Source organism: Panthera onca, chromosome C1 (assembly GCF_046562875.1).
Source record: "Panthera onca isolate mPanOnc1 chromosome C1, mPanOnc1 haplotype 2, whole genome shotgun sequence".
NCBI lineage: Eukaryota > Metazoa > Chordata > Mammalia > Carnivora > Felidae > Panthera > Panthera onca.
In genome coordinates, this window is record NC_138346.1 from 184,016,438 (window position 1) to 184,035,138 (window position 18,701).

General features: G+C 49.3%; 1 non-coding gene across 1 annotated transcript; it reads left to right on the forward strand.

Moving 5' to 3' along the window:
- The first annotated feature begins 18,342 nt into the window (after positions 1-18,342).
- LOC132674074 (small nucleolar RNA SNORA72) lies at positions 18,343-18,474 on the forward strand. Its single transcript, XR_009608384.1, has one exon. It is a non-coding gene; the product is annotated as a small nucleolar RNA SNORA72 (small nucleolar RNA).
- The last annotated feature ends 227 nt before the right edge of the window (positions 18,475-18,701 follow it).

An 18,701-nucleotide genomic window follows, 5' to 3' on the forward strand; every position in this document is an offset into this window, starting at 1 on the left:
CCTGCTCCTTTGGCTAAAAGCTGCACTCAGTAATACCAAGGGCTTTGCCTGCACTGTCTCATTAAGTCCTTACGGCCACCTGTGTGGGCCATACAGCTGCTACCCCCGTCCTCTAGCTGAAGGAGCTAAGGTTTAACCTGAGCAATTACTCCTCCTCCCAGTGCGTCATGTACTCAGCCATCCACCTTCCTTCCCTTCCAGCCACCCATCTCCATCACTCATTCACTCTCTGGTGGATCCATCCAGTTAGTCATCAAACGTTCTCTCTGGGGCATGACCGTGTGCTGCGCCACAGAGTCAGATCAGACAAGGCTCCCCGCCTGCTAGTGAAACACACTTAACTTCTGAGATCACAACTGCAGTCAGAGACCCGGGTGGTGGCCTGATTCCACCCTTACACACCCCTCTCTGGGTACCACCATCCCTTGTTATTATGCCTATATTCAGGCCAGTTTCTGCCAGCAGATCTAGAGACTCTGAAAGACACAGGACTGTTTTTGGCAAGCCATGTGGCACTCTCCAAATCTTAATAATAAAGTGATGGTGATGATGATGATGATGATGATGATGATATATCTTGCAGCTGTTGAGCTGAGACTTCATTGTAGCAATCACTAAGCACTGTGTTCAGCTTGGCCAACCACTTAACATGGTACTACGGGCTGAACTGTGTCCCCCCACAAAGACTGAGAGGTTGAAGCCCTCACTCCCTAATATGACTGTATTTGGAGAAAAGGTTTTCAAGGAGATAAGTAAGGCTTAAATGAGGTCGTAAGGACAGGTGCACAGAGGAAAGGCCACGTGAGGACACAACAAGAAGGCAGTCATCTACCAGCCACGGAAAGAGGCCTCATCAGAAACTGACCCTGCTGGCACCTGGATCTTGACTTCCAGCCTCTAGAACTGTGAGAAGATGCATTTCCGTGGTTTAAGTCACCCGGTCTGTGGTGTTGGCCTCAGCAAACCAGTACGTGGCTTATCCCCATTCATTTCTACAGCAATGGGAAGACCCATGGAGACCCTAAGAGACCAGGGCCCATGTTTTTGCCTTTTTGCACATGTGGGCTGTAAAGTTCAGAAAGGGTAGATTAGTTGCCAAGGTTACAAAATTAGGAAGTGGCAGAATCAGGACTCACACTTTCAGGCCAACACATAAGTTGCTGCTCTTAAGCCTACACTGTATCATCTCCCCTCAGTGTTCCAGCACCACGCAAGGGCCTGGCCAGAGCGTGAGCTTCCTGAATGTTTGCAGGATGAAAAAATGAATGAATGAATGAATGAATGAATGAATGGTTGCCCACCACCAGGACACTTGAAGATGTCTCTTCTTTCCTGGGCCCTTTAAAGACATTCACGCAACACCCATCCTGCAGTCTTGAGGAAGAGCCATAGCACCAAGCCATCTGGGTCTTGGGTGGTGTCATCCAAATCAAAAGGAGAAGAGGTAGCTGGATGGACAGTGAGGGGGAGGGCGCTCCAGGAAGAAGCATGAGTGTGAGCAAGGACTGGGAGGCAGAAGAGCCAGTAGAGTCACACAGAGGGGACAGAGGTGACAGGGGAAAGGAGAAAGGGTGGAGAGGAAAGCAGGGAGCTGCAAACCTTGGAACCAAAGAACCAGAGACTCAAACAACACTGGCAGTTGGCCCAGGCCCCAGGTCTCAAATCCAGGAGCCACTGACCAGTAGGCAGCTGACAGCCCATCTACAACTCTAGAAAGTTCTGGAGGCAGATGGGGGCTTGTAGTTGTTGGCACAGGACTGGGACTGGGAACACAGGAGGACCTAAGCTCCCAGGTAGAGAGATAAGACATATAAGGATGGGATGACAGTGAGCGACCATTGTAGGGATGGCCATCCTTCCCAGGCACTCCCATAGGCCAGTTGCTTTCAACTCTGAGAAATTTGGATGTGGGTATCACAACCAGTCAGACCCAGGTATAAGTCTCTTCTCTCCAACTTCCTGGGCGTGCGATCATAGGCAAATAGCTTTATCTCTTAGGGCTTCAATTTCCTGATCTGAGGATGATTGTGATGATTAAATTAGAGAATGCTAGTGTGCCGCATGGTGACTCCAATTAGCAGCACTGTACTGCGTATTTGAAAGAATCAGTCTTTTTTTTTTTTAAAGTAGGCTTCGTGCCCAGCACAGAGCCCAGTGTGGGCTCAAACTCACAACCTTGAGATCAAGACCTGAGCTGAGATCAAAAGTCGGATGCTTAACTGACTGAGCCACCCAGGCATCCTGAGAATAAATCTTAAAAATTCTCATCACAAGAAAAAAAATTTTGTAACTCTGTATGGTGATGGGGGTTAACCACTTTATTGTGGTGATCATTTCACAATATATACAAATATTGAATCATTATGTTGTACACCTGAAATTAAGATGATGTTATATGTCAATTATACCTCAATAAAGGTGGGGGAAGAAAATTGGGAATGTAAGGAGTTATAATTCAATTTCCTACAAACATGAAAAAAAATATTATGACAAATTTTTGCACATAAATGTAAAAATAGAGATGAAATGAATAAATTACAACTTGCCAAAACTGACTCAAGAAAAAAAAATAAAATATCTAGGTAGCCCTAGATATTTTTCTTTACCTTTAACAACTTTATTTATTTTCCTTCAAATTTTTATTTAAATTCTAGTTAGTTAACATACGGTGCAGTATTGGTTTCTGGAGCAGAATTCAGTGGTTGAAATATTTAAAATTTGTAGTTTAAAATCTTCCCTAAAAGAGAATCCAGACCCAGAGTTTTTACCGAAGGAACAAGCCACTCCAGTACTTATGTGGCTATTTCAAAATATAGAAAAAGAGGGAATATTCCCAACTTATCACATGAAGCTGTCACAAACATGATATCAAAATCTGATTAAGAGAGGTATGATAAAGGATCATTGTAGGCCAATTTTATACAGAGGCAAAACTTCCAAACAGTAGTAAAAAGCTGAATGCAGACATCTATAGAAAGGATGATCCATTATAACCACATTGGGTTTATCTCAGGCACGCAAAGATGATTCAACACGCAGAAATGCTTACTGCTCACTTACCGTGTGAGCACATGCAGAACAGGTATTTCATGAGATTTAGCACCTGTTCATGGTTAAAAAATGAAAAGCTGGGGCCCCTGGATGGCTCAGAGGGTTGCACGTCCAACTCTGGATTTTGGCTCAGGTCATGATCTCACAGTTCATTAGGATCGAGCCCTGTTTCAGGCTCTGCACTGACAGTGCAGAGCCTGCTTGGGATTCTCTCTCTCTCTGCCCTTCCCCTGCTTGCCTGCTTTCTCTATAAATAAATAAATAATTTTTTTTCTTTAAATGAAAAGCTTTTTAGCAAATTAGAAATAAAGGAGGATGTCCCTACCCCGGAAAAGATGACTGTCATTGTAGTAAGACCGAGAACAGTTCTGTTCACAAATGCTGATTGGTTTACTTTCTTTCAGTTAACTGATATATTGAACCAGGACCTCCTGGAAGCAGTGACTTGATCCAGGAGTGAGTGTAATGATAGAAATTTCTAGGACCACTGTAGTCAGGCAGAGGAAATGTTTTGGCAAGGCTTGTAGTGTTCTTCAAATCTTATTAATATGAATAGACTATTGTTTATGAATTTTCATTCATCCAATAAAGACTTATCAAATGTCAAAAAATGAATAAAATATCAAACATAGTGTACATTGATGCTTGATCTACGCTCCTCAAAATGATGATACAAAGTCTAGCCTCATACGAGAAAAAAATCTATAGGATGAATTCCCAGAATCCCTATGTGGTAAGATTACAGGTAAAATTTATTTTCTTCTTAAAGCTTTTCCTTAATTGAGGACATAAATATTTATTGAACATACCTAATAGGTGCAAGACACCAGGAGAGGTCCTGGAATAAAAAGAAAATATAGAAAATGGTTAGAAATGTGGACTTGTGTGCCAGACTGAATTTGTACCTAGGCTCTGCTACTCACTAGCTGTGCGGCCTTGGGTAAGTTGTTTAACTTCTCCGTTCCTCAGTTTGCCGGTCTATAAAATGACGATGTTTTTTAAAAAGAAAAGAAAATGCATGTAAGTTGCCTGGCCTATAGTATCTGAACAAAAATAGCAACCATTGTTTGTTACCTGAAAGGAAAAGGTAATATGTAGCAAAAGAAAGGGGCAGATGAAATGCTCTCAGCGCTCAGGAAAGGGGGTGAGAGGATATCGGAGACAGGTAGGGGATGAAGGAGGGCTTCCTGGAGGAGGTAGCATCAGAGCTGTGACTTGAAAGCTAAGTATGTCAACAGGCAAAGAAGAGGTAGAAAGGCGTTCAAGATAGGGTGCACAGCATGAGCAAAAGCCCAGAGATAAGGAAGTGTTTGGGCTAAAGCCACTAGTCAGGTGCAGCTGAGGCACAGGGGTTTGATTGTATCGGGGCCGATTCCGGAGGCCTTGGTGCACACTGTGCCAAATGGTGCGTGGCAGCCACCCCCTTCTCCTCAGTTTCGCCATCTGTAGAATGAGGCCACTGGAGTCAGTCACCCCCGGGCTCCCAGCCTCTCCACGACACTTCATTCTTCAGCGCTCAATCTCCCCGACTCCTAAGTGCTTCCACATGTAACCCTGCCCTGCCTCCTTATCTCTGCCTGCAGAATGCAGCCAGCCCCGCTTCCAGGCCTTGGACGGCCTCCCCACGGTTCTGGAGCGTACAGCTATTCCAGGGCCACCAGACATGTGGCCCCCCGCTCCGGCAGAAACACAACACCCAGGGTGGTGGGCCCTGTGGAAACATTAGCCCCCCTTCCCTCCTCGGGGCCTCCGGGCCTCGGCAGCCTGAGGGCAACGTGGGTTTATTTGGGGTCTGCGGGATGCAGAGAATGTTATCATTCTCAGGGAACTCCAAGTCCCGTTCCCAGTGCTTATTCTGGCCCCTCTCCGCGGGTGCTGCAGGCGCGACGGGCACGGAGGTCTCCCTCCTGCTCTGGTACCACCAAGGGCTCCCAGTTCCGAGAGAGGTTTCGGGTTTCAGAGAAATGAAGTAAGGGCCTAAAGGGACAGCCGTCCGTAAGTGCTGGAGCAGAGGACCGAGCAGGACTGAAGGTTCGGGCTGTGACATCCCCCTCATGTCCCCTGACCCCCACACCCACAGATAGCAGGCATTTGCTGCTTGCTTCAACCTGGAATCTGAGAATCCCAGAATCTTGGAATCCGAAAACGTTAAGATCTTCAAACTAAGGGAATCTCAGGCTGCCAGGACCTTAAGACTTGTGGAATCTTAAACTTACTAGAACCATGAAATTCTGGAATGTCCAAATCAGAATCGTCGTGTCCAGGGAAGAGACGGGTTCCAGCACTTCCTAACCGCATGACTCTGGGCAAGTTGTTCACCATCTCTAGACCTCCACGTCCTCATGTGTGCAATGGGGTAATAAGAGTACCTACTTCCTAGGGTAGTTGTGGTGAGTTACTCTGTTAACATGTGATATGTTAATGTGTACAAAGTACTTACAGCAGTGCCCAACACATGGAAGGTGCCATAGAAATGGCAGTTATAGGGGCGCCTGGGTGGCGCAGTCGGTTAAGCGTCCGACTTCAGCCAGGTCACGATCTCGCGGTCCGTGAGTTCGAGCCCCGCATCAGGCTCTGGGCTGATGGCTCAGAGCCTGGAGCCTGTTTCCGATTCTGTGTCTCCCTCTCTCTCTGCCCCTCCCCCGTTCATGCTCTGTCTCTCTCTGTCCCAAAAATAAATTAAAAAAAAAAGTTAAAAAAAAAAAAAAAATGGCAGTTATAGTTCTAAGACCACACCGCAAGGTAAGAGCAGAGTTGGTGCTATAGTCCAGGTCCCTGGCCTTCCTGTCTAGAATTTGCCTCCATTCAGCCATACTATCTTTCAAGAGAACTAGGAGGGGACCAGCCTTGGAACCAGATATACCCCTCAATGATGGTCCCTCCACCCACCCACCACAATCAAGACTCTACTGTGGACAATTTCCACGCAAGAGACAGGTACCCCACCACCCAGAAATACAGCAGGCAGAACCATGTTTCCTCCCAGAATGAGGAGCTGTGGCAGGTGCAATCAGTGAAAGGCTCTGGGTCCATTCGCTACTCCCAGTGTGTTGACTGCACTTGGCCAGAGCCGCAGTCTTCAAGGGGCTCAGCTGGACGGGAACATCCAAGATAGCTCACTTGTCTAGCTCGTCTGGCCTTTCATCAGGGATGGCTGGAAGCCTGGGCTGTGCAGCTTCAGGGCCTGCCCCTCTCCAGGTGACTTCTCTACACGGTGTCTCTTTCAGGGTCGCCAGACTTCTTTCACCATAGATCAGGGCACTCAAAAGGACATGAGTAGAGTTGACAGCTTGAGCCAGGGTGAGAGGCAGAAATTTAAGGTGGCCCCCAAGATTCCCACCCACTGGTGTACATGCCCTGTATGATCCCTTCCCCTGGACCTGAAATAGGATAGGTTACACTGATTAGGTTACATTTATGGCAAAGATGGTGGCATAGATTATGTTGTACGATGGGAGCCTCCCTCACAGCAGACTGGAGGGGATTCCCCTACTGCCTTTGAAGAACTAAGCCACCATGTTAAGAGAGGGTCATGTCTCTAGGACCAGAGAGCAGCCTTAAGAGCTGAGGGACACCCCTGGCTGGCAGCCAGAAAGAAGATGGGGACTTCAGTCCTACAACCCCAGAGATGAAGGCCACCAACAGAACCCAGGAGAGGGACCCCAAGCCTCACATCAGACAGCCCCAACCAATACCTTGATTTCAGCCTGGGGAGGCCCTGAGCAGAGAACCCATGCCTGGACTTACAAAGCTGTGAGCTAATTAACGGGGGTTGTCTCAAGCCGCTAAGAAATTTGTGATGCGGCAACAGAAAAGCTCGCAGGTTTGTATCAGTTAAAGGAGTCATAGGGCCAGCCCAGGTCCAGTGTGAGGTCCACATTGGATGTGAATACCAAGAGGAATGGTTCATCTAGGGCCATCTTCAGACACAAGCAATTGCAAGTGCAGACAACTCCCCGAGGCCTCTATCCCCCCTGGACCCAGAACAGACCCCTATGTGTGACCACCAAGTTTCTAGACGGCCAAGTCTACCCCCATGTAGGTAGACTGTTTCAGCGGAAGTTGCATAGGCTATCTTATCTGATTCCCTGTTGCTGACATGCCAACCTATTTCATGTCAATTCAGAGTAAGCATGTTCTAACCGGAAGGATTCACAAGAGTCATCGAGTTTCAACCCCTTAATTTAGAGTGAGGGTCTCAAGAGGAGAAGGGAAATTTCCCAGAAACTACAGTTTCAAGTCCAGGCGTCTGGACTCCCGGGCTAGGGCTGCCTCCATTCAGCTCTTGTTTTTATGCTCAGTGCACCATTTCCTCCTCTGCCCCCAAAGGAAAGCCACTCATTTTGCCCTGGCTCCCCACCTCTCCTGGGCCCCACCCTGTCCTGACCCCTTGAGAGTTCTAAGACTCACCTTTTCCACACCCCTCGGTCTGAGAGGTTAAGAAGAGAAAGCAGAATTCTCCGGGAACCAAACCCCAGCATGCCTTTATCTCCAGGAGAAGACTGACAGAGTGAGGAGCCTCCCCAACACCACCCACCCAAGGCTCAGAGCCTCAGAACGTGGGGTATACAGCAGGAGCTGGCTTCCACACTGTGTCCTGATGTGTATCTTCCCCTCACCCACCCTAGGGTCTTAGGCAAATCACACCCTGTGCAGCGTTCCTCACTGTAAATGAAGACAGCGCTCCGACAGGCGAGGGGACTAAGTGACTGCCCTTTGAGGACCACGAAGGGGTGACTTCCTGGGCAGAGTTTTTCCAAGGAAAACCTCAGCTCCTGCTTCCTGATGAGCCATGCCTTTGTCTCCAGCTAAGTAAGGGTCTAAGACTCCCCTCATGCCAGTCCCCTTGCCCATCTCCTTCCCTTTCTCCAGGGAAAATAGGAAGCCAAGGGCAGGGGCCTTCATCCCCAGGAATTTCCAGGAATTCCTATCCCTGCCCAAATGTCACCTCCTCAAGGAAGACTTTCCAATTTTCCAATCTAAAATAGCATCTTCCTGGGGGTGCCTGGGCGGCTCAGTCAGTTAAGCGTCCGACTTCAGCTCAGGTCTGATCTCACCATTCGTGAGTTTGAGCCCCGCGTCAGGCTCTGTGCTGACAGCTCAGAGCCGGGAGCCTGTTTCAGATTCTGGGTCTCCTGCTCTCTCTGACCCTCCCCCACTTGCACTCTGTGTCTCGCTCTCAAAAATAAATAAACATTAAACAAAATTTTACATAGCATCTTCCTAAAATAAAATAAAAGTAAAATAAAATGGCATCTTTCCTCTCTGTCCTCTTCTCCTGCTCCTCTTTTTTTAATTGCATTTGTCACTGTCAGCAATTATATTAGACATTTATTTGTTTACTTGTTTATCATCTGTTTCCTACATTAAGTGATAAGCAAGGATCTGTTATTTGCCACCATCTGAAGAGTTGGATAGAAATGCTCAAAGATAGGTGTTGAACCAATGAATGAATGAATGGATGGAATCAAAACTAAGCACAGTGCACAACTCCAGTGCTCATCCAGGATCATGTCTGAGATATCAGTTTGCAAAGTGAAGAAAATAATGTGTAGGATGACCGTTCTGAGCAGCCCACCCAACACTGGCCCCCCTCTCCTGTGGCTCCTGGTTACACTTAGACCCTGAACCCCTCACTCGCCACTGATTTACAAATTGCCAAGACAGTCCCTACATTGCTGATGGGTTTTTTTTAACGTTTATTTATTTTTGAGACAGAGAGAGACAGAGCATGAACGGGGGAGGGGCAGAGAGAGAGGGAGACACAGAATCGGAAGCAGGCTCCAGGCTCCAAGCTGTCAGGACAGAGCCCGACGCCGGGCTCGAACTCACAGACCGCGAGATCGTGACCTGAGCTGAAGTCAGACGCTTAACCGACTGAGCCACCCAGGCGCCCCCATTGCTGATGTTTTGAAATGAGCAAGCACTGTAGGGGTGAGTCTGGTCTTTCTCCCAAGCTTATTGAGGGCATATTCATCTTTGTGTCCCTCCCCACAGTGCCTAACAAATGCCATCTGAGTGTTGTCCCTCAGTGAATTAATGAATGAGTGAACAACCGAGAGAGTGAGCAAATGAGTGGACTGTAGATGGATAAATGGATGGATGGATGGATGGAGAGATAGAAAAAAGGAAAAAAGAGTCAATGTATTGATTGGATGGCTGATGAGTGGATATTAGGTGAATAGATAGATTACAGAGAGACAGAACAGATGAATAATTTATGGATGAGGGGGGAAATGGATGGATGGATAAGTGGATAAGTAAGTAAACAGATTTGGTTTACTGTGTCTCAAAATCTCCAAAAGGGAGCCGCCTGGATGAGTCGGTTAAGCATCTGACTCAGCTCAGGTCATTATCTCACAGTTCGTAGGTTCAAGCCCCACATGGGGCTCTGTGCTGACAGCTCAGAGCCTGGAGCCTGCTTTGGATTCTGTGTCTCCCTCTCTCTCTGCCCCTCCCTGCTCACTCTCTCTCTCTCTTTCTCTCTCTCTCAAAAATGAATAAACATTAAAAATAATTTTTTTTTAATCTCCAAAGGCACGGAGGAAAGGGAGCAGATTTGTTCTGCGTCCCTACAAGAAAGAGTGAGGATCCTTAAAGATATAGGAAAGCAGTTTTCAGCTCATTAGTAGGTCCTATCCTAGAGATGTGCAAATAGAAAACTGGGCATCCCTCTCCCCCATCAAAGGGCTGAGGCAGGCAAGAATCTAGATCCTAGGCCTTCATTCTCTACCCTGAATCTTGGGGATTTTCTACCTCAAATACCTTTTCCTAGGGCTGAGGACAAAGTCGCTGACAATTGTGCTAACACTGTGAGCACTTACTAAGCACACCCCTTAACAACAGCCGATGAGGTTTGGATTGCTTCTCACCCTTCCATCTGTCTGCTTTTTCTACTTTGTCTAGGTTGCCTTATAGATCAGAATGCTAAAATCCCAGAGTCTTAAAACCCAGAGACCAACTGTGTAGCCTTGATCAAGTTATTACCCTCTCTGATCTTCAGTGGTATCATGTGTAAAGTGGAGATACCCATGCCTGCCTCCAGAGTTGCTGGCAAAATGAAATGAGAGAATTACATAATGTGCCTCGTGCAGCACTGGGCGCATTTGAAAGTCTTCAGTAAATTACGGTACTGAAACTGATAACTGGTTTTAGCACTGATGTCAGTTTTCAAATCCACATCCGTATTTGTGTTCATATTTATTAGAAATATGATCATGGTAGAACATATATTACATATATTGCCATAGGCTCATAAATCTAGAACCACAGATTCAGGGATTGAAATAACAAATTATTAGAAACTGACCATCTCAGTTTAGAACTGTAGAATTACCAAAGCTCAGAGCCACGGATGGCTCATTTCACCAACTCCCAGAAACTCCCAGGACTTCTGAGGTCATGAGTCCAGCCACCGCATTCAGCCTCTCCCCAGGGCAGGTGCCCCTCTCCAGTGTCCTTCACCCCAATAGGCAGGCCAATGTTTTGGCCTCTGAGCCCCCCTTGGGGTGTCTGGCTGGACCCCTTGGCCCTTCGCTCCTGTTCTCAGACAACCCAGAATCCCAGGAATTTGCGGCCACAGCGAGTGGGGGCCTGAGATTGGACCTGGGGGATGGTGAAATATGGAAGCTCCCAGAGTTGGGCCTGGTGGGGAAGGCCACATTTTCTGTGTCATGTTCTATTGCACGCCAATCAATTACAGTGCGCCCTATATAAACACATCATGAGGGCTTTGACAGGGGGCCGGGGTGAAGTTGGGTGTCAGGGTAAAACAGGGGATAATAAAATCACTGGAGATTTATTTCTCTAAATTGGAAACTTCATGCTTACACCTGACTAAATCATCAGGCTGAAATTGGAGCCGACTCCCACGGAAAACACATGTAACCTTATCCCATCTTTGTTTAACGGCGACCCATCAAGACGCCTGATGGATTCTGCAGATGCGGCCAGCGTTCTCCTTAGGTTCCCTGAGTTCTGGGGTCTCAATCAGACCTGTCCTCACCGTGCCCACCCTGCTTTCTGGTTGCTCTTCCAGGGCTGGCCAAAGCGGCATCTCCTACTGGCCGGTGTCCGCGTGCGGCTCCTGTGACTCAGCAGCTTTCCCTTGGCTTCCATGCCCAGAGGGACCCCAAGATTTGTGGACGCAAGATTCCTGTACCTAACATCCTCCTTTCCCACGAAGCCGTCCTCTCGCGCTGCAGAGGAGCAATGCTGAATAACGAGAGAGGCAGCTGTGACTTCGAGAAAAGAGCTCTAGGCTAGAAATTGTCTGCCCTGAGTTCAAAGCACGCTTCTCTGATAAAATCCCTTTGTCCCTCCGGGTAAAATGACTTTGCTATTTCCTTTTGTCCTGTCTCTTCTCTCATAAAACTTTCACGATATTTGAAGAGGTAAGGGATTAACAGTGCTTTATCATTTATAACTGACGGTATATATTTGTACACAATTCTCCGTGCAAATCATGAAGCACTGTATATAGCACCAGGAGACAGTAAGAAGTCATCCGCGCCCTGTCTTAAGGAATCCCCCCTTTACCAGGAGTGACCAGCCAAGGTCCGAAGGAGTAATTCGGGAGGCAAGCTAATCAGTAAGCCCCCTGTGTGTGCTGGGCACTGGGTTACTGCAGCTAATACAAGTATTTCAAAGGATGCCCCCATCCCAGATGGAAGTTACACTCACTCCACAGAGGAGAAATCAGGGGTCAGAGAAGTTACCTAACTTTCCCAAATCACACAGCCAGCCGGGATGGTAACCAGGACATCAACATAGGTTTGTCTGACTCCAAAGTCCATTAAAATGTATGACAAGGGCTCTGTGAGGCCTGAGAGAGAAAAAGGTGGGCAGTAGGTTCCAGGGCTCGATGTGGGCCCTCCCCCGCTCCCAGCCCCTCCCTTCAAGTCCATAAATTCTTACACACACACCCCAGTGCACACCGCAGGTGGTCAGTGTGGCTGGGAGGACTCCAGGCTCACACCTCCACCGCTGCCCTGCCCTTCGGGTGGAGCAGGGAGGGCTGGGTAGAGCAGGAGGAGTCCTGTGTGTCATTTTCGGCAGCAGTCAGCAGAGCCTTGCAAAGTGCAAGATGGCTTTTTTAGCCCAGCATAAGGATCTAGTTAAAAACCAATAAATCAGCAGTGAAATGTGCATAGCAGCGTTCTCCGTAAAATCAACATGGCTTGTTCCTCTGCAGGGAGCCTTCTGACCGCCAGGCTGAAGCGGAGGGCTCAGGCAGAGCCCTCCTCTGTCCCATAGGGGTCTTGGGGGAGAGGGGTCTCCCCCATCCCCTGAGAAGATGAGAGCCAGGCCACCTGGGTCCTGCCTAGGCGGCGCCTACACTTGAGACATCCCCTTTCTAGCCGCAGAGATCAAGAAACGTGTGAGCAGGACCCAGACTGCCCTCGGCCTCCTCCACGCCGCTCCCCCTGACACAGAAAATCAAATTAGGAGACGGATGAGCTGGGGAGTGGATGAGAAGGGGGAGCCCCAGGGCGGCTCCCCAGCACAAAATGCAGAACGCCATCTGCTGAGCGGGCTCGGGGACCCCCTTAGGATGGTGTTCCGGGAAGACACGCCACTGACCTCTGATAGGACGGGTGCCCCCGCCTGCCTGTGCCCAGGCCAGCCCCCAGACCGACGGGGCGGGGGGGATTTGAGGAGGCCCCAGATCCCCCTCAGGACGGTATTTAATATCTGTAAAACTGCCACTCGGGCAGCCAAGGTAAACAGCGTCCCCGGCAGTTCAAAGGTGAGAGAGTTTAAATGTTTCCCCTTTGGCTGCAAGGAATCGGCGCGGGCCTGTGGCAGGGCACCCCGGGGAGGCCCCCCGCGCCGCCAGCCCCAGGCATCTGTGCGCACAGAGGCTGCGTCTCCCACACAAATACTCAAAATTTCTCATTAAAACTTATGACTGTGTCAACAGCGCAGCCTGGGCCCCTAATCTGGAAAAGCCATTTCGCCACCCGGTCGGCCCGCCGCCGCACGCCCGGGAGCCGGGGCCCCGCGCCGTCCCTCCGCCCGGCGCGCACTGGCAACGGGTGCGCTCGGTCTGCTGGGCGCGGGCCGGGCTGGCGACGCGTGACACCGGTCGGGTCAGGTGAAGCCCGGCCACGGGGCTCCGGCTGGACTTGCCTGAGGGCGAGCTGTGGCAGGGCGGGCGAGGGGCGTTAAACAACACAGCTCCAGCTGCACCCCTGCAAACCCGCGCCCAGGGGAGCCATTCTGCTCCTGCCGGAAAGGGCTTAGCTCTGCCCCCGATGGATGCCACAGTGCAGCTGGCAGGTGGGGGGGGGGGGGGGGCACCAGAGATGTGAACACAGGGACCTCCAGGCCCTCGGCCAGGGACGTGTGGAAGCACCTGAGCCAAGCTGGAGGACAGAGGAAGGCTGCTCCGAAGAAGAGGGGAGGGTGGGCTCCATTCTCAGGAGAGAATGGAGACTAGACATGCAGACTGAAGGGGACGACGGAAACCAGACACCTGGGAGTGGAAGAGTCCACCCTGGCTTCAAATCCCACCTCTGACACTTGTGCCAGTTCCCTTTCCTCCTCTATAAAACGGGGTCAACGATAGGAAGTTAACACCTGTACCACCCACCCCAGTTCCTGGCATACCATGAGTGCTCCACACACAGTAGTTATTCATGCAGTCAGCCTGTATTTGTTGAGGCCCTCCTATGCAGAGCCATGAAAAAATACCTGGCATTTTAGGGGGAAACAGGCAAGGTAACAGAACCAACACTGAGTGTCATGAAAGGGAATAGAGAGGATATAGAGTGGGCACTAGAGGAGGGGTGCCAGAGGAAGAGATGCATACACTGTGACTCAAGGATGAGAAGTGGCAAAGGCGGTGGTGGAAGACATTTCAGGAAGAAATAGCCTGTGCAAAGGCCCTGAGGCAGAAATGAGGCTGATGGAGAGGGGCTGGAAGAGCGTACATGCCTACAACTTTCCATGAGCACTTTTGGATTTGAGTCTTTGGGGTCTGTGTGTACGGATGCACACACATGTCCATGCATACTTATATACATAAGAGTAAACACTTAATGTATGCAGATTTTATTATGCCCCAAAATATGTACCCGTACGTGGATGTTTTATGCTTGTTTAAAACGTGTAGGTCTTAGATACCATATGTTTTCACTCTTATGTGGATCCTGAGAAACTTAACAGAAACCAATGGGGGAGGGGAAGGAAAAAAAAAAAGAGGTTAGAGTGGGAGAGAGCCAAAGCATAAGAGACTCTTAAAAACTGAGAACAAACTGAGGGTTGATGGGGGGTGGGAGGGAGGGGAGGGTGGGTGATTGGTATTGAGGAGGGCACCTTTTGGGATGAGCACTGGGTGTTGTATGGAAACCAATTTGACAATCAATTTCATATATTGAAAAATAAAAAAATAAATAAATAAAAAATAAATAAAATGTGTAGGTCTTTTTGGAGGTGTGCACAAGTATAAATGGGTAAGCATATAGATATAAATAGGAGTCTGTTCGTGGGTGTGCCTATACCTGTGATGGGACATTTATGTGAGTCTGAATGAGGGCTTGTATGTTAGTGTTGGCACACGCATCTGTGCCTCTTGATATCTTTGTGTATGCACTTGCACTCACACACACTTCAACAAATACTAATTCCCTACTTCCCGCACCCTGTCTGCTATCTGTGTGTGGGAGCTAGGGTGGACTGGGTCCCGAACATACACTTGCCTTCCATGGACAGTAGACATGCTCACAGACAGGCAATGTCTACAACTGGTACTCATCGGCCTGATGGACCCACTTCTTTCTGAGGCCACAGACATTCTGTTTGCTCCACTCCAGGGAAATAAGAAAAGAAAAGCATGGCAAGACTTTTCTTCAGAAAGCTGCAATCCAGGCACCACCCCTACCATCCTACCTAAGTCAAGGACTGTGGAGACACTGCTGAGTGGAGAGCAGGGGCACTGGGCCCTGGGAGTGGGAAACTGCTGCCCAACCCATCCCAGCTGCTCTGCTGATGTGCTGTGTGGCTTGGATAACTTGGTTTGCCTCTCTGAGTTGTGGAAAATGAAGACTGTGCTCCCAACTCTTTCATCTTAGGCTGAAATAGAACACAAACAGGGATGTGGCAGATGATGATCATCCCTCCAAATTTTTCACTGAACTGGATTAGCTGCCAGAAGGAAGGAAGGAAAGAAGAAAGAAAGAAAGAAAGAAAGAAAGAAAGAAAGAAAGAAAGAAAAAGGAGGGAGGAAAGGAAGGAAGGAAGAAAGAAAGAAAGAAAGAAAGAAAGAAAGAAAGAAAGAAAAGGGAGGGAGGAAAGGAAGGAAGGAAAGAAGAAAGAAAGAAAGAAAGAAAGAAAGAAAGAAAGAAAGAAAAGGGAGGGAGGAAAGGAAGGAAGGAAGGAAGGAAGAAAAAGGAAGGAAATAGGGAGGGAGGGAGGGAGGAAGGAAAGAAGATGGAAGGAAGAAAGGAAAAGAAAAGAAGAGAAAAGAAAGGAGGGAGGGAGGGAGGAAGGAAGGAAGGAATCAAACAATCCTCAGAAAAGCCTCATGAAGTCCTAAATGTTCAGTGCACATATTGTTTCCAAAGGGACAAGAATTTTGCCTTCATCATCTCTGTACGGTATTCTCGCCCTAGAACAGTACCTGGCACTTATTTGTTAGGTTGATAAATGTGCTCATTGAGCACTCATTCATTCACTCAGCGAAGAACCCCGGTGCCCTTGTCCTGTCCCAGGCCTTACCGGCCCCCACCAGAGAAGAAGGAACTCTTACTTAGGCTTCACTAAAATTGGAGGGACATGGGCACCCCTTTAAACTCATGGCCTCCCACCTCCACGGAGCCTCAAAACTACCAGGAAATGCAACCGTTTCTGCTCTCCACGGTGGCTGTTAAAATCTCCCCTCTCCCCTTGGAACCTCCGACCTTGCTCTTCCTCACCCTGCCCTTTCGGCGGTGACCTTCACGGAGAAATCAAAAGCCATCAACTTTCAGCCACAAAACCTACATATTTAGGCGTGCCTCCTCCAGTCTCATCTCCTTCCCTCCCATTGGAATGACAAGTAGGGTTCCCCTCCCCCAGGGGAAGCCAAACCCTCCCCTCTGCACCTCCCCCCTTGCCACCCCAGGGAGCTCACCCCACCTCCTCTCTGTCAAACCTTCTACCTCCACGTTTGTCAAATGGACCATCGTGAAGTGTTCAAGAGACACAAATCCAGTTTGGGGTGTTGTGACCAGCGGTTGACCTAAGTAAAACAGGAGAGAAAATATCAGGGTGTCACATCCAGCGTCACGAACCTTGTTTCCTGTGTGTGTGTCCATGTGTGTAGGTATCCCAGGTCCGGGTCTGGCAGGAAACGTAGGTCTGACTGTGGCTGGATTTGGGAAAGGGTGAAAGGCACCCTTCTACTTCTCTTTTGCTACCACTTCCTTCCCATCTGTGGTTAAACATCCTGAAGAATCACACAAGCAGCCTCTCCCGTAAGCCCACCTTCTCCAATCACTGCACCCCTTCTGCCCAACCACCCCCAAATCTCTTCACAACCAGTTTTCCTTAAAGAGTTGCCTGCATTCAGTATCTCCAAGCCCTCACCTCCCATGCCCTCACCTCCCATGCCTTGGCAAATCAGCACACCCCCTGGAACCAACAGGAGCTGCGAGCAGCCTCCTAAATCCAGTGAAAGCTTTGCCTGTGGGGCTCACATGCAAGGCACAGACTCTGTCCTCAGGTCCCACTTGGCCTCCTCTCCTCCGGCTGACCTCTGACTTCTTGCCACCTCCTCTGTGGACTCTTTTGCTCCTACCCAGCTGTTGGTGTTGGCACTCCTGGGGGCTCACTCCAAGGCCCCCTTTTCTTCCCGCGTCCCCTCAGGAAAAGTGGCTTCCAGGCCCACAGGCTGCTGATGCCCAGCCTCACCTCTGCATCCCAGCTCTCCAGCTTCCTCCCCAGGGTGCCTCCGCTGGGGTCCCACAGGCCCCTCCTGCTCAGCACACGCCAAGAGAACCCCCTCCCTGCTCCTGCCCTGTGCATTGCCAGCGCGTCACCCAAACCAGAAAGAGGCGCCGTTGGGGCCTGCTCCAGGGCCCGGCTGTCCAGTCACTATCTCATCTCTCTGGCATCCCTCCACTCCTCCCCCTGCCACACCGTCGGAGCTGCCATGGCTCTGCCCGGTTTCTTCAGAGTCTGCTGACTACAGGCCCCCCAACGCTTCTTTCTATTGGCGCTTTTTGCTCCCTGCTCCAACCCAGTACCTCTTCTCTGCTGTGACTGGAGCCCGGCCTCCTCATACACACTTGGAAAGACATGTCCATGCTGGCCCTCCATCTTTGCCCCCTGTAATTTTATGCGCTCACCCTGCTGGTGCTTCTTGGCTGGAGGTAGGGGTGTGACTGGCTGGCCCCTCCCCTTGCTTGGCCTCCCTAAATTCCCTCACTCTCAGGTTCCTCTGGCCACGGCTGGGCTGACCCAGGGCACCCCAAGCTCACGTTCAAAGACTCAGGCCAGACCCAGCTGCTAGGCCCCATAAATGAGGATTAGGCGCCCCCCTTTGAGGCGGGCGGGTGGGCTGTGAGAAGAGTTGGTTTGGTACAGATTTTATGGCAGGATCACATTTCGTCATCAGACCCCCCTCTGAAGCCAGCCAAGGGCAGGTCAGGGGCAGGGGAGTGGGAACCTGAGCTGCTCCATCAGCTCAGAGCACAGGGCTGCTGGCACAGGAGGGAGCCGGGGCTGGGAATTAGGAGCCCAAGTCCGGCCTCCCCTCTACCACCCCACCCCACCCCCGCCCTGCTGTGTGAACTTGGGCACATCCTTCCACTCTCTGGGCAGTGGTCTATAATGCAGGGGCCCTAGACCAGATGGGCCCTCAGGCCAATTCTTTTCCAGGCTCCCAGGTCCTCCTCAGGCTCAGCCTGAGCCATAACAGAAGCATCCCCCTTCCCAGAAGGCTGCAGAGCTACTATATGTATACAAACTTGGATTAGGGTTGCCAGATAAAATACAGAATGTCCAGTTAAACTTGAATTTCAGGTATACAACAAATAATTTTCAGTATAAGTGTATCTCAAATATTGTATAGACATACTTATACTCAAAACTATTCAGGGGTGCCCGGGTGGCTCAGTTGGTTAAGCGTCTGACTTCAGCTCAAGTCACGATCTCACAGTTTGTGAGTTCAAGCCCACATTGGGCTCTGTGCTGACAGCTCAGAGCCTGGAGCCTGCTTCAGATTCTGTGTCTCCCTCTTTCTCTCTCTGCCCCTCACCCGCTCACTCTCTCTCTCTCTCTCAAATAAATAAGCATTAAAAAATTTTTACGTGAATATTCTCACTGTTCTGATTTTGTAATAATCAAGGCAAGCTAAACATTCACTATATTAAGACCATGCATGTGTCCCCAGACTTAGTTCTTTCCCTAGCTCTAGTTTTATCAATGCTGGTGATAAACCAAGTCTGACTTACATGATGCATCTGTGGAAAATGTCTGTGACTCTAAGTATCTGGTCATCCTTGAGAAATGACAGCAAAGCTAGTGTAATAATTTTTGGAGATAACCATTGCTAATTTGATGACTACCAGTTGCCATTAAACAAATTGTAAAACTTTTATGTTTTATTTTCTAGGGGATTCTGGTATCATTTGAAGCATGCCAGAACAGAGTGGTGAAAAGTAAAT